The sequence below is a fragment of the Vigna unguiculata genome, chromosome 3 (assembly GCF_037176805.1).
Source record: "Vigna unguiculata cultivar grain cowpea cultivar isolate G323 ecotype 2 chromosome 3, ASM3717680v1, whole genome shotgun sequence".
NCBI lineage: Eukaryota > Viridiplantae > Streptophyta > Magnoliopsida > Fabales > Fabaceae > Vigna > Vigna unguiculata.
In genome coordinates, this window is record NC_140794.1 from 51,885,773 (window position 1) to 51,898,254 (window position 12,482).

General features: G+C 32.4%; 1 pseudogene across 1 annotated transcript; it reads left to right on the top strand.

The window, feature by feature from the left end:
• Positions 1–2,933: 2,933 nt before the first annotated feature.
• Positions 2,934–11,029, top strand: LOC114179099 (putative pectin methylesterase CGR2; annotated as a pseudogene). Its single transcript, XR_014993941.1, has 7 exons — positions 2,934–3,138; positions 3,245–3,373; positions 3,505–3,544; positions 3,962–4,003; positions 7,797–8,171; positions 8,261–8,316; positions 10,597–11,029. The product of XR_014993941.1 is annotated as a putative pectin methylesterase CGR2 (transcript).
• Positions 11,030–12,482: the final 1,453 nt, after the last annotated feature.

Consider the following 12,482-nt stretch of genomic DNA (forward strand, 5'->3'; position numbering starts at 1 on the left):
AATAGAATTTAATGTAAAATATAAATTTAAATAAACTTAATATTGTTAAAAATATGTAATAAAAATATCATTATAATATTTATATAAAAGTTAAATTTGATCTCAACTGGGAGGGAATGAAATTTAAAATTAAAAAAAAAAGGAACTGAAATAGAATCAAAATAACAAATACATGAAATGAATTGAGATTCAGACAATGACTTTATACGTGTTACCATAATAGCATGCCACATGACATAAATAATTTTAAAAAAACTAAAAAATTCAAAAAAATGAGGAGCTAACATATAACATATCCTCCATTAATATTTTTAAAAATATAAACCTACTAGAAATTAAAATAAATTTGAGGACTTATTTGAAATTTTGGTATAAATAGATGAAACAATAAAATATTTTAACCTTAAAAATAAAAACAAAACTCGCATCAACTTTGTCTTGTTATTTCTCCTAAATTAAACGAATATAATTAAACTCGCATCAATTTTGTCACGTTGTATGTAACTCTTAAATTGAAGCATAGTTAAACCTATTCATTTGAATATTAGTATTTTAAGTTATATATTTATTTTATTTTATTTAACTACAGCATTTTTGCAAAATAAATTAATTTTGTCAATTATAATGAATTAAATACAATTACATAAAATTTTACATAAAATCATAAATAAATAAATAAATCAATTATATTCTTTATCTCACCGATGGCATGAATAAATCACGAGAAATAGTATTAAGTTGAAATATATAAGACTAACACCTTACATATATTATACATAATAATAGTCAGACCTTGAATTATTCATATAAAAATTTATTGATTCTTTTTGTCCCAATTTAATTTATATGACATATGTAATCTTTGAATTATTCATCTGAAATTTTCTTTGGCTCCAATTCAATCTATACGGTATCCAATATGGTAATTCCTGCATATAACTCCAAATAAGTAACATGAATCTCCAACTTTTCACCACTTGATACTTTCATATATATGACTCAAACTATTAATAAGGTCTAAATATCTTATTCACATAACTCCTTAACTCAATACTTATATCATTCTCATATAAAATCATATTAGTCAGATGATTAAATTACTCTTTTGGTTCCTCTATTTATCATAAAATTTCAGTTTGGTCCTCAAGTTTTTCGTTGTCTCAATTTGGTCTTCATTTTCCTAAAAATGACTCAATTTGATTCTCACCATTAACTTTGACCAGACGTGTTAAGTAAACGCCACGTGTCAATTTCTGGTTTTTTTGAATTTTTTTAATATATTTTTGATTTTTTTAAATTTTTTTTATTTTTGACACGTATCACTTCAGATTTGTGTCACATGTCAAAGTGACTCAATTTGGTCCCTATATTTGTTTTTAGTTTCAATTTAGTCACAATTTTTGTAAAAATGAAGCAATATTGTCCTGCTTTGATTGAGACTCAATTTAATCCTTGTATACAACTTATGATGATATTCTTAATAAAATTGACGTTTTTATTAAATATTTGTAGAAATATTTTTAAATAATTTTTTTTAGTTTTATTATTAAACAAAGTTAAACCCCAAACTTAATTTAAAAAGTTAACAATTTTGTCATCATATATAAAGGCATCAAGTGTATACAATTTATGATGATATTCTTAATAAAATTGACGTTTTTATTAAATATTTGTAGAAATATTTTTAAATAATTTTTTTTAGTTTTATTATTAAACAAAGTTAAACCCCAAACTTAATTTAAAAAGTTAACAATTTTGTCATCATATATAAAGGCATCAAGTGTATCATATTATACAAACTTAGTAAAAATTAAAAATCAAATAACTTGTCACACATAAGTTTAGGAACTAAATTTCAAGTTCAAAACAAAATCAAAGTCTAATGTTTTGTATAGAATTTAAAGTTAATTTGAAATATTTACAGAAATATTTAATAAAAACATTAATTTTAGTAAGAATATCACCATAAAATTTATAAAAAAGTAAATTTAATGTCAATTTAAGGAAGGATAATAGTGCTTCATTTTTACAAAAATTGGGACTAAATTGAAACTAAAAACAAATATAAAGACCAAATTGTGTCACTTTGACACGTGGCACAAATGTGAAGTGACACGTGTCAAAAATAAAAATAAAAAAAAATAAAAAATATTTAAAAAATATTAAAAAAAACAAAAAAAACTAGAAATTAACACGTGACGTTGACTTTAACACCATTTGGTCAATGTTAACAGTGAGGACCAAATTGAGTCATTTTTAAGAAATGAGGACCAAATTGAGACAACAAAAAATTTGAGGACCAAACTGAAATTTCATAACAAATAGAGAGACCAAAAGACTAATTTAACATAGTAATTACTATCAAATATTATAATTTTAAGAAATAGCATTACATCCCCAATAACTAATGTATTTATCTTCAAGTCATTATTATTCTTCGTAATAAACATTGTTCCTCCATGATAATCAGGTACTAGAGTTTTACAGAACTACAAAATTTTACATAAGCAATTTCAGATTTAATCTATAAAAGATTGTTGTAATATTAAACTGAGCTTTTTAAATGATTTTATTATTTCCTTTATTTATAAATTCTCATTTAATTTATATACAAAAAAGTTTTAAGAAAAAAGAAAAAAATTAATAATTCATGAACATTTAATTTAAATTATTTAAGTCGAACATCTTAGAAAAAGTAGTAAATAAACGATTGATTAATTCAAGAAATAATTCAAGTAATTTAAAATTTAGATGTTTATTTATAAAAATTAATAAATTCTAAGGATCAATCAAAATAGAATAAAATTTTAAATTATTTATTTGAAAATGAGGTAAAGTTTGAATATGAATTAAAATTAAAATATTTATTTGTATAAGAATTGATACTAAGCTTGAGTGGTTCTTGCTTTAAATATAAAACTTTTTTTTATTGTAGTTCCGCATAGAAGAATAGAATGAAAATGAGAGTAGTGCGGTTTGCGCCAGATCTGTTGAAGTTGGTGCTGTAACGTTATGCAAATGCAAATGCAATTACAATTGCTATGCTTCTCATCTCTTATTTTCTCATATATTCAGATTCAGATCTCTAAACTTCCTTCATTGTTGAATGAAGTTATGAATGCCATCTAATAAAAGAAGGTGCTTCACTCTCCCTTCTCATTAAATTTCATTTCCATTTTCATCACTGCTCACTTGTTTCTTCAATTTCATTCCTTTCCCAACAATGCTGATCTTTGTTTTGCAGGCACAATAAGAAGTAATGTCAAAGAGACAACCAAGTTCCACCAAACGTGGTGATGGGTTTTTTTCCTTATCTGGAGTCTTCAATTCCAAATCCAAAACTTCCCCACTGTCCATATCTCTTGTCCTCTTGGTAATTTATCATCCTTTTCTCAATTTGGCTGCTGTTTGATGATTAGGATCCACCCATGGGAATTGGGCTCATCCGGTTTTGGTAATAAATTTATGAGGTTAATAATTTTATTTTTTTATTGAAAATCTCAGGGAACTATCCTTCTCATAATTTATGCTTTTGGTGGGTCAGGTAACAAGCTTCTATGAGCTGTTCTTGTTAATGTCACTGTTTCTTTCTCTTTAATGGCTAGTTTCTATGTTCGTAGTCGCAGGGGTGACAAATCAATTGATGGGGGGTTCTCATGTGAAATCACGGAGAAAATAATCCCCGATTAATTTTTAGTTTCATTTGATACATCATCATCTTTAAGATTTTACACTCTCGATTAGTTAGAAATATTTCTACTTTTGGCTTTAGTAGCACAAACGTCAATATGCCAATTCGTGCTTGGATGACAGGATAAAAATGGCCTTTATACTATTAGTGTATTCTAATTAAATGCATTTTAGACACCATTTTTATGGATATACTAAACTAGCTTGAATGTAAGTAACTTACTGTACTTGTTTTTATGCACTGGTTGATCTTACATTTTCAAGTTGACAGGTCTATTACGAGGAAGAAAGAATGTGGTTAGCAGGATAGAAGGTAAGTATGCCAATAAGCCTTCAGAATGTTATTGGGATTGCTTTGTATCAAATTATTAGTTTCTTATTGCTGTTTTTGTTTTTAGAAGCCATAAGACTTGGTAAAAAGCAGTAGCATTTCTTTGCTACGGAAAGGTAAGCCAGTAGCAATGCTGATAAAAATTGGAGCTAGTTCCATGCATTGAGGAATCATTATATCCAATTGCAAATAATACGGTGGTTAGCCATATTTTAACAAGTATGATTATCCTTATGATAATACGGTGCCCCTTTTTTCTATTTTTTATTGTGTAAATAATCAAATCTTTTAGAATCTATTTTTCTGACAGTCTGTTTTGATTCTGTTAGTAGTTCATGTTGGCTGCACCTAATAGGGGTCTATATAACTATGTATTTTGCACCTACTTCATACAATGAAATATACAGAATTTTAAGTTTATCCCTCTCTCTCAGTTCTATCATGGTATCCAAAGCTTAATTTTTTTTTTTTGTTTCTATGGCTGACATTCCTGGCCCGTCCACTGCACCCTCCCTAGTCCTCTTCTCATATTTTGTATTGGAGAAGCTTTCTGAAACAAGTTTTTTTTATTTGGAAGCAACAGACTGAACCAGCTATCAAGGCACACCGCCTTCAATGTTTTGTTGTTAAATCCCCTTATTTTGTCGTAGTATCTCTCCCTCTCTGCTTGTGATCTAGGAAAAGAGAATCCCAAGTACACTATTTAGGAAACGCAAGATCAACTTCTCCTCTCGTGGTTGCAATTGTCCCTCTTTGCTTCATTCCTTGCTCGTGTTTTTGGATGCAAGCACTCCTTCCAACTAAGGGACAAGTTTCATTCAGATTTCCATTCACAAACTAAAGCTAAGGCGCGACAGTTGCGCACGCAGTATGCAGAAAGGTGATCGTCTGATCACTGAGTTCTTACTCCATCTCAAAAGGATTGTTCATTCTCTCAACTCCATTGGTGACTCTATCTCCGAAAATGAGTAGCTTGACATTCTTATTAAAGGCCTTCTAGTTGAATATGAATCGTTCATCTTATTAATCAATAGCAAACCTTATTTGTTCTTTTGATGAAATTGAATCATTGCTTGTTGCTCAAGAAGCTAATATTGAGAAGTTTAAACAATCTGGTGACAACTTCTCTCTCAATTTAACTGAGGCAAATTCACAAACTACTTCTGCTCCTACTGTCCAGTTGGCTCAGACATAATTCGATTCATATCAGACCTACTCTCCTAACCTTTTCACAGAGGTGGGTGATGTTCATGGTGGCCAAGGCAATTGCAGATGTAGAGGTGATAGTACTAGACGTGGTTCTATTTAGTGTCTAGACGTGGTTCTATTTAGTGTCAAGTTTGCAACAAGTATGGCCATACTGCATCATACTACTATCATCATTTTGATCTGAACTATATTGGTCAATCGTATGACCCTCATTTGAGGCCCAACTTTGCTTCATATTACAATCCGAATGTGTTTTCTCAGTCATCGTTTCGGACGTGACCTTCCGATCCTCCTGGCCAACCACAATTTTACATGACAACAACTTCCAACACTTAACCTCACACTTATGCAAACACGTATGCTCCTGCCCAACAATCTCATAATTGGTTCATAGATTCAAGAGCTTCACATCATATTACTTTTGATCCTAACAATCTTGAGGAAGCTATTCCTACTCAAGGAGATGCCAATGTGTTTCTAGGGAATGGACAAGGTTTGCTTGTAGTTATTTGGTTCACTTTTCCCTCACATACTAAACCACATGTCACTTTCTATCTGAAAAATCTTTTGCACGTTGCCTCCATAAATAAAAATCTTGTTAGTGTGAGCAAGTTTACACATGATAACCATGTCTATTTTGAATTTCACTCCTCTATTTGTTTTGTCAAGTCATAGGTTGATCTCTTGCGCTGCATTCTTCACCCAGATCTCCTCACTGTCATTTGTCCCAACACTCATCCACTGATAATTCCAGCACTCGCTAGTCTCCATCGTCTGACAACATTACTTTAAATCCTCTATGGCACCAGTTATCAGGACATCTTTCCTCTATTATTTTACACAATGTTTTTAAACACTGTAATATATCTCCAGTAAAAAAACACCTGTTTACTTTTGTGTGGCATGCTGAATGGGAAAATCTCGTCAACTTAACTCACCCTTCTTTAACAACTTATAGTCATCCTCTTCAACTCATTTTTTGTAATCTTTGGGGACCATCTCACATTCAATCATCCCTGGGATACAATTATTATATTTCTTTTGTTGATGCTTACAGTAGAGATACCTACCAAGTTGAATACCATAGTCTTGCCATTATTGCTTCTGAAATCTTATGGTTTTAATCTCTTCTTCAAGAATTACAAATCAAGTGCTCTACTAGTTATTTATTGTGACAATCAAAGTGTTGTTGCCTTAAGCCATAATCCGGTGCTCCACTCCTTAACAAAACATATGGAACTGGACATTTTCTTTATTAGTGGATAAGTGCTCAATCTTTCCTTAGTTGTTACTCATATACCTGCAGGCTGCAGCTGATCAAGTTGTTGATGTTCTTACAAAACCACTCTTACAAGCTCGGTTTTCTAGTCTGTCACAAACTCAATGTTATTGATTATTTTCTATTTTTTGATCATGTAAATAATCAGATCTTCTAGAATCTGTTTTTCTGACAGTTTGTTATGATTTTGTTAGTAGTGTATGCTGACTGCACCTACTAGGGGTCTATATAACTATGTATTGTGCACCTCCTTCATATAATAAAATATACAGAATATTAAGTTTATCCCTATCTCTCAATTGTATCATGGATGCACCAAGGAACACGAAAAGTTTCAGGATATGAAGTTACAAATCCTATGAGTTGAGGGCTCTTGTTGCTAGAGCAGCTTATCATCTTGTTGATTATAGAAACCTTCATCATTTTTCGTTTGTTCATCAATATTTAGCATCCATTAACATAGAGAGGAACTTGACCTTATGTTGGGTTTTATATAATCGGTCTAAATTGTAGTCTTCGGAATATCTGATCATATGAATTAGACATTGGTTATGCTATAAAACGCACCCCTGGTTTGTTTTCTTAGCATCCTCTTCCAAAATGTTCATTTTTCTTCCTTATAGAGAACAAATTATTTAAACAACAAGGAAAGCTACTACCAGAATCTGTTGTGGTGCATTCCCTTACGACTGCTGATTCAGCTGCAGCTGGGTTGACTGAGAATGGTTTAAGGGGGTCTCTCTATTTCTACCTTATTAGTTGGAAAAGTTTGAACTGGGATTGTTGTATAAGTAGTGTTGCTCCAAGGCAAGTAAAGTTTCTAATTGAAGAGAAGGTTTTTAAGTGGATAGATACATTACCATGAGCACGGTTGATGACAAGAGAGGTTTACTAGATTTAGCAAAATAAATCTCTCTTATAAAATTGGAACATATATTTTCCTTTTAATTTGAAATATGCCTGATTGTCTTGCAAATTGAAAAATTTCAGGACCCTAAACCATGTAGTAAGTTGCCTTTTATTTTATAACTTTCAAATGCTGACAAACTAATAACATCTGTAAGAAAACTGCCTCGTATATTTGCTCTGTGCTGCTGTGTAACACAATGAGCAAACTTTCTTTGTTCATACCTCACCTATTAGATTTGTTGATCAACCATGATCAAAAACAGGACAAACTGTGGTTTGATTCACAAAATTGAAGTTGTTCAATTGCACGCATTGTCTTGGAAAGACATTCAGTAAACTTCTGTTATAAACAAATTTCAGCATTGTTTTCTCTTGCAGGTTATTTTTCATGCACTTTTGAGGTTCCAAGTGCAATTCCTGTTTTGAAGAATGCATATGGTGGCAGCATGAAAAATGTTTTGCATGTAGGCCCTGAGACTTGTTCAGTGGTCTCCAAATTGTTAAGTGAAGGGGAAACTGAAGCATGGGGTTTGGAGCCATATGAAATTGAGGATGCTGATAGACACTGCAAGACTCTAGTGCATAAAGGCATTGTACGTGTTGCAGATATAAAATTCCCTTTTCCATATAGGCCCAAGTCTTTTTCTCATGTTATAGTGTCAGATGCTTTCGATTACCTATCTCCGAAATATATGAACAAAACTCTTCCTGAGCTAGCAAGGGTATCTGCTGATGGAATTATTATTTTCACAGGTACTTAATTTTGGAATAAATGTAACCACTCACACAATGGGTGCAGCTTTTTTCGAACTAGTAATTTTGGTACTTTGCTGTATTTTCAGGTTCCCCAAGTCAGCGGAGAGCTAAAATAGCACAATTCTCCAAATTTGGCCGCCCAGTGAGTCGCACTCTCCTGCTGTCTAATGCTTTTCTATTACTCTTTTCTATTGATTGAACTAGTATTGCTTCTTTCAAATGTTCTAAATTGCATTTCATTGATGAAAATCCGATGTCTTCCTGTCCATTTTTTATTAGTTATGTTATTTGGTGTTGCATCTTCGCTAATAGGATTTTATCTACCAAAGTTATGCTTCAACTAATTCTTTTTTCTTTGTTCTTTTAACAAGAAATTATCCTGATATAAGCAGATGTTTCCTTTCCCATTATCTCAAGAACATTGATGGTAAGATGATAAATATTACATTAGAGCTTGGCAGTCAAGGACGGAAATATTATTTGTCTAACCACTAGTTACCTACTAATATTATTGTTAGGATCTAATTGCAAGTTACGAGGTTCAAGTCCCATATTAGAAATGTGGGATTTAAGCAATGTTGTTCATTGATGTGATTTTGGAAGTTGTTTTTTTTATAAGTTTGTTATGCATATAATGTATATATACAACTACAAGTATAGTTTTGCATTTTAGGTATGTAGAATTTTACTACGCAAGTTATGATTTCCGAATTACAAGCATTCACCTTCCCTCCTGATCCTAGGTAGAATATTGTCATTACCATAATTAATTCATAATAATATTCAAATAATTGATCAACCCAATTTAGTAGAGACTGAGAGTGATAGAAGGTACAAATTGAGAGTGATTGAAGGTAGAGAAGAAACTGAGTGCAGAACCAGCTGTGTGTTTGAAGTTTGCACTTTGTATCTGGGTGATGGCAATGGCGAAGGGTGGTGAGATGATTGCAGGTGGCTGCACCAAAGGAAATTTTTGGATTGCTGGTTGCAGATGAAGTTAGAGCAAGAGAATCCATGCTTGTGTGCGGAACAAAGGTCTAGGGATTTTTAAAACTGGGTCAAACAGTGGGGATCAACAATCTCGTGAATCCAGGATGAAGATCGTAATCCCACTTTAGTCCTGCTCAGTGACTATCGCGTGCGCAATTTAGCATGCTAAGGACACTCCGACTCATGATTCTGTGATCCTGCAATTTAATTTGTGGTTTTGACAACTTTTTTTTGGGGTTGGTGTGTGTTTTATAAGGTCTTGGACTCTCCAACTATAACAACTAGCACTAGTGGTGTGATTTTATTACGGTTCATATTAATTGGTATCGGAGTTTTCACCATGTTTCTCTGATGTAAACGAGTATTGTAGGTGGTGACACCTAGCAATGTAAGGTTTGGACCAGTCAAAGGGATGGCTAGGGAGCACGGTGGGTGCTAGGATCCGATTACAAGCTACGGGTCTTGAGTCCCTCAGTGGAAGTAGCAATTTTGGTGTAGTGCAGTTCTCCTAAGACTTTTATCAATTGGTATTAGAGTTTTTCACTGTCTTTCAATTGTAAATGAGTGGTGTAGTTGGTGACACTGACATTGCAGTGTTCACTTTGGATTTGTCAAAGGGATGAGATGACTATGGAGCATGGTGGGATGTTAGGATCGTATTGTAAAGTGAGTCTTGAGTCCCGCATTGAAGGTATGGCTGTGGGGAGTTCATAAGGTTTGGTTTGTCCATATACACCGACTAGCTTTTATAACGTGGTTCTCTAAATGTTCTTATTACTTATTTCTCAATTTAGCTATTCTAAAATGATGTGGAGGATATTCCTTAGAGATTTGAATAACTTTATAATGTTATGTGTCTGGATATGATTACAATATTAACTATTTCTGTGTTCTATATGTTCTATGTGATTATAACTGCAGTTCATTTCCCTCCTATTACACGGACTAGTTTTAGTGTGGTTCTCAAAACGTTCTTATTACTTATCTTTCAATTTAGCTCTTTTAAAAGGATATGGAGGATATTCCTTTGAGATTTTAATAACTATAATTTATGTCTGGAATTTATCAAAATATTAACTATTGATGTTCTAATGTATGATTATAATTAGAGTTCATTTTCTATATTACCCTTTTAACCTTAGAGGAGCTAAATACGATTTACCTTTGAAATTTGGTATCAATTTTGCAATGACATGGACTATCGGACAAACAATTACTGACAAATTCCGACTGTGCTAGCTTGAATACCCGTATAATAATGTCCCTTCATTGGTGGTTTGTCTTTGTAGCCTAAAGTTCAATATCATATTTTTAGGTATTAATAATTGAAATGTTTACTGAGTTTGAACCACCTTACTACTACCAGCAGTAATATTGTTTTTGAAGACCATTTTCTTATCCTGATTTATAAACATTTTGCTTCATTGTGAAGGCTAAAATGCGGTCTCCATCTTGGTGGAAACAATTTTTCACTGATTCAAGCGTAAAACAAAATGAATCTGCCTCAAAGAAGTTCGAGCAAGCTGCATCAAAGATGTCCTTCAAGCCAACCTGCCAAGTTTTCCACCTCAGTTCATACGGTTGATAATTTGGTATCTTGAAATTAGATCAATAGATATATATTCATCGTATCCCGCATTTTGTAATTTTGTATCCCTATAAACATGTGAGTATAATGTCATCAATCAGGCAATTTTGTTCTAGCAGACATGAACATATATGTCTGCATACTAAAAGAATACACAAAATTAGATCAATAGATGAATATTCTCATATGAAGAATATTCTTGTGTGACTTAAAGATGTGTGTTTGACATTTTATCAAACTATAAAATATTGAAATGAAAAGTGACACTGTATCATCATATGATGCCTTTTATCAACCTGAATAGAAATGTAGGTGAGCATAGATTAAGGACTAGATAAATGAGAAGCCTTGCAGCATAAAGCAAGGATGAAGTCTAAGCAATGGGTTAGGCTGGTTTGACTCAACCGGTTTTACTATAAACCTAAAATCCCATATGCCCCTCTCGTTAGAGTAATGCAAACGCAATCTTGTCAAACCTTATGCAAGTCATTGTAAAATTTAGATAGGCTTCATCCAATAGCAAAAAAGGATGTGTACGTTGTTGGGAATACTTTAAAGATAAGATTGACCCTAATAGCCGCCGACATTGGACTTTTGTGTATTTATCCCATTACTGTATCTCTATTTAGCTCTATCCCGTTTACTTCTTAAATCAAACACTCTAAAATACTTTATTCACTCTTAGATTAAAGTAAACTAAGTTAACGAAATACTTCTATTTAACTTAATAGAGTGTCTTCGTGTGGACTTCCTTTAGAATAGTTTTTTATACCCTATGTCGGCATGGTTATTTTTCTCTCTTTTCACAAGCAAGTTCGATGCCTCAAACAATCTTGTCTATCAGAGCAAAAAAAATAAAAATACTCCAGCAGATTAGGTGATAACTTCATTTCAGGGTTATTTTTTGGTAAAACTGTTGAATATATGAATTAAGAAGGAGAAGATTTCATTAAAATTTTGACGTGAAGGAAATACACGCCGTCTATGAATGTATGGATCCAACAATGCACATTAATTCATTGGAAGTAATCGTAAGTAAAGTGAGACGTTAAGAAATCAAAATTGGAAAGTTATGGAAGATGGTGATGAAGTTTAATGTGGGCCGAAGAAGAAGAGTGTTGGGCTATAGATTAGGCGTAAAAGTCGCCATCGAAAAAGAGGATCGAAAGATGACCTGAGTGGGGCTTCTTTCTTTTTGATTCGGACTGCTTCTGCTAATAATTGTCCCCCCAAAGCTGGGTTGATGTTTGATAGACCAACACTACATGCTATTGTCCAATGACCCACGTGACCGCAATGACAAAGTCCATTTCATGCTCTTTCACCACCTTTTTACTCTCTTTTTTATTTTCTATATTTCCACTAAATATTCTATTTCTTCTTTTATTTTTATTTAGTTTCATATTTAAAGATTTTCTAACACAAAAACTATGCTGAAGATAAAATTCAATAACTTCTTTACCTTGTGAGTTTTGTTTTTCTCTTTCAATTCAAAGCTAGTTAGTTATCTTAACCATTTAAGGTCACCTCAAATAGTTTCTTATGTGGGGACTGTTAGTGGAATAGATTTTTGTGTGCATATATAATTTGTCGTAGTGAAGTACTTGAGAGCGTTAACTGTTAATTTCATACGTTATGTTATGAATGGTGGATTGTGGAAATTGGGGTACGTCGTACACTTCGTGAAAATGCATGTCATTTCTAGTCGATATTATACACATGTCCATCGA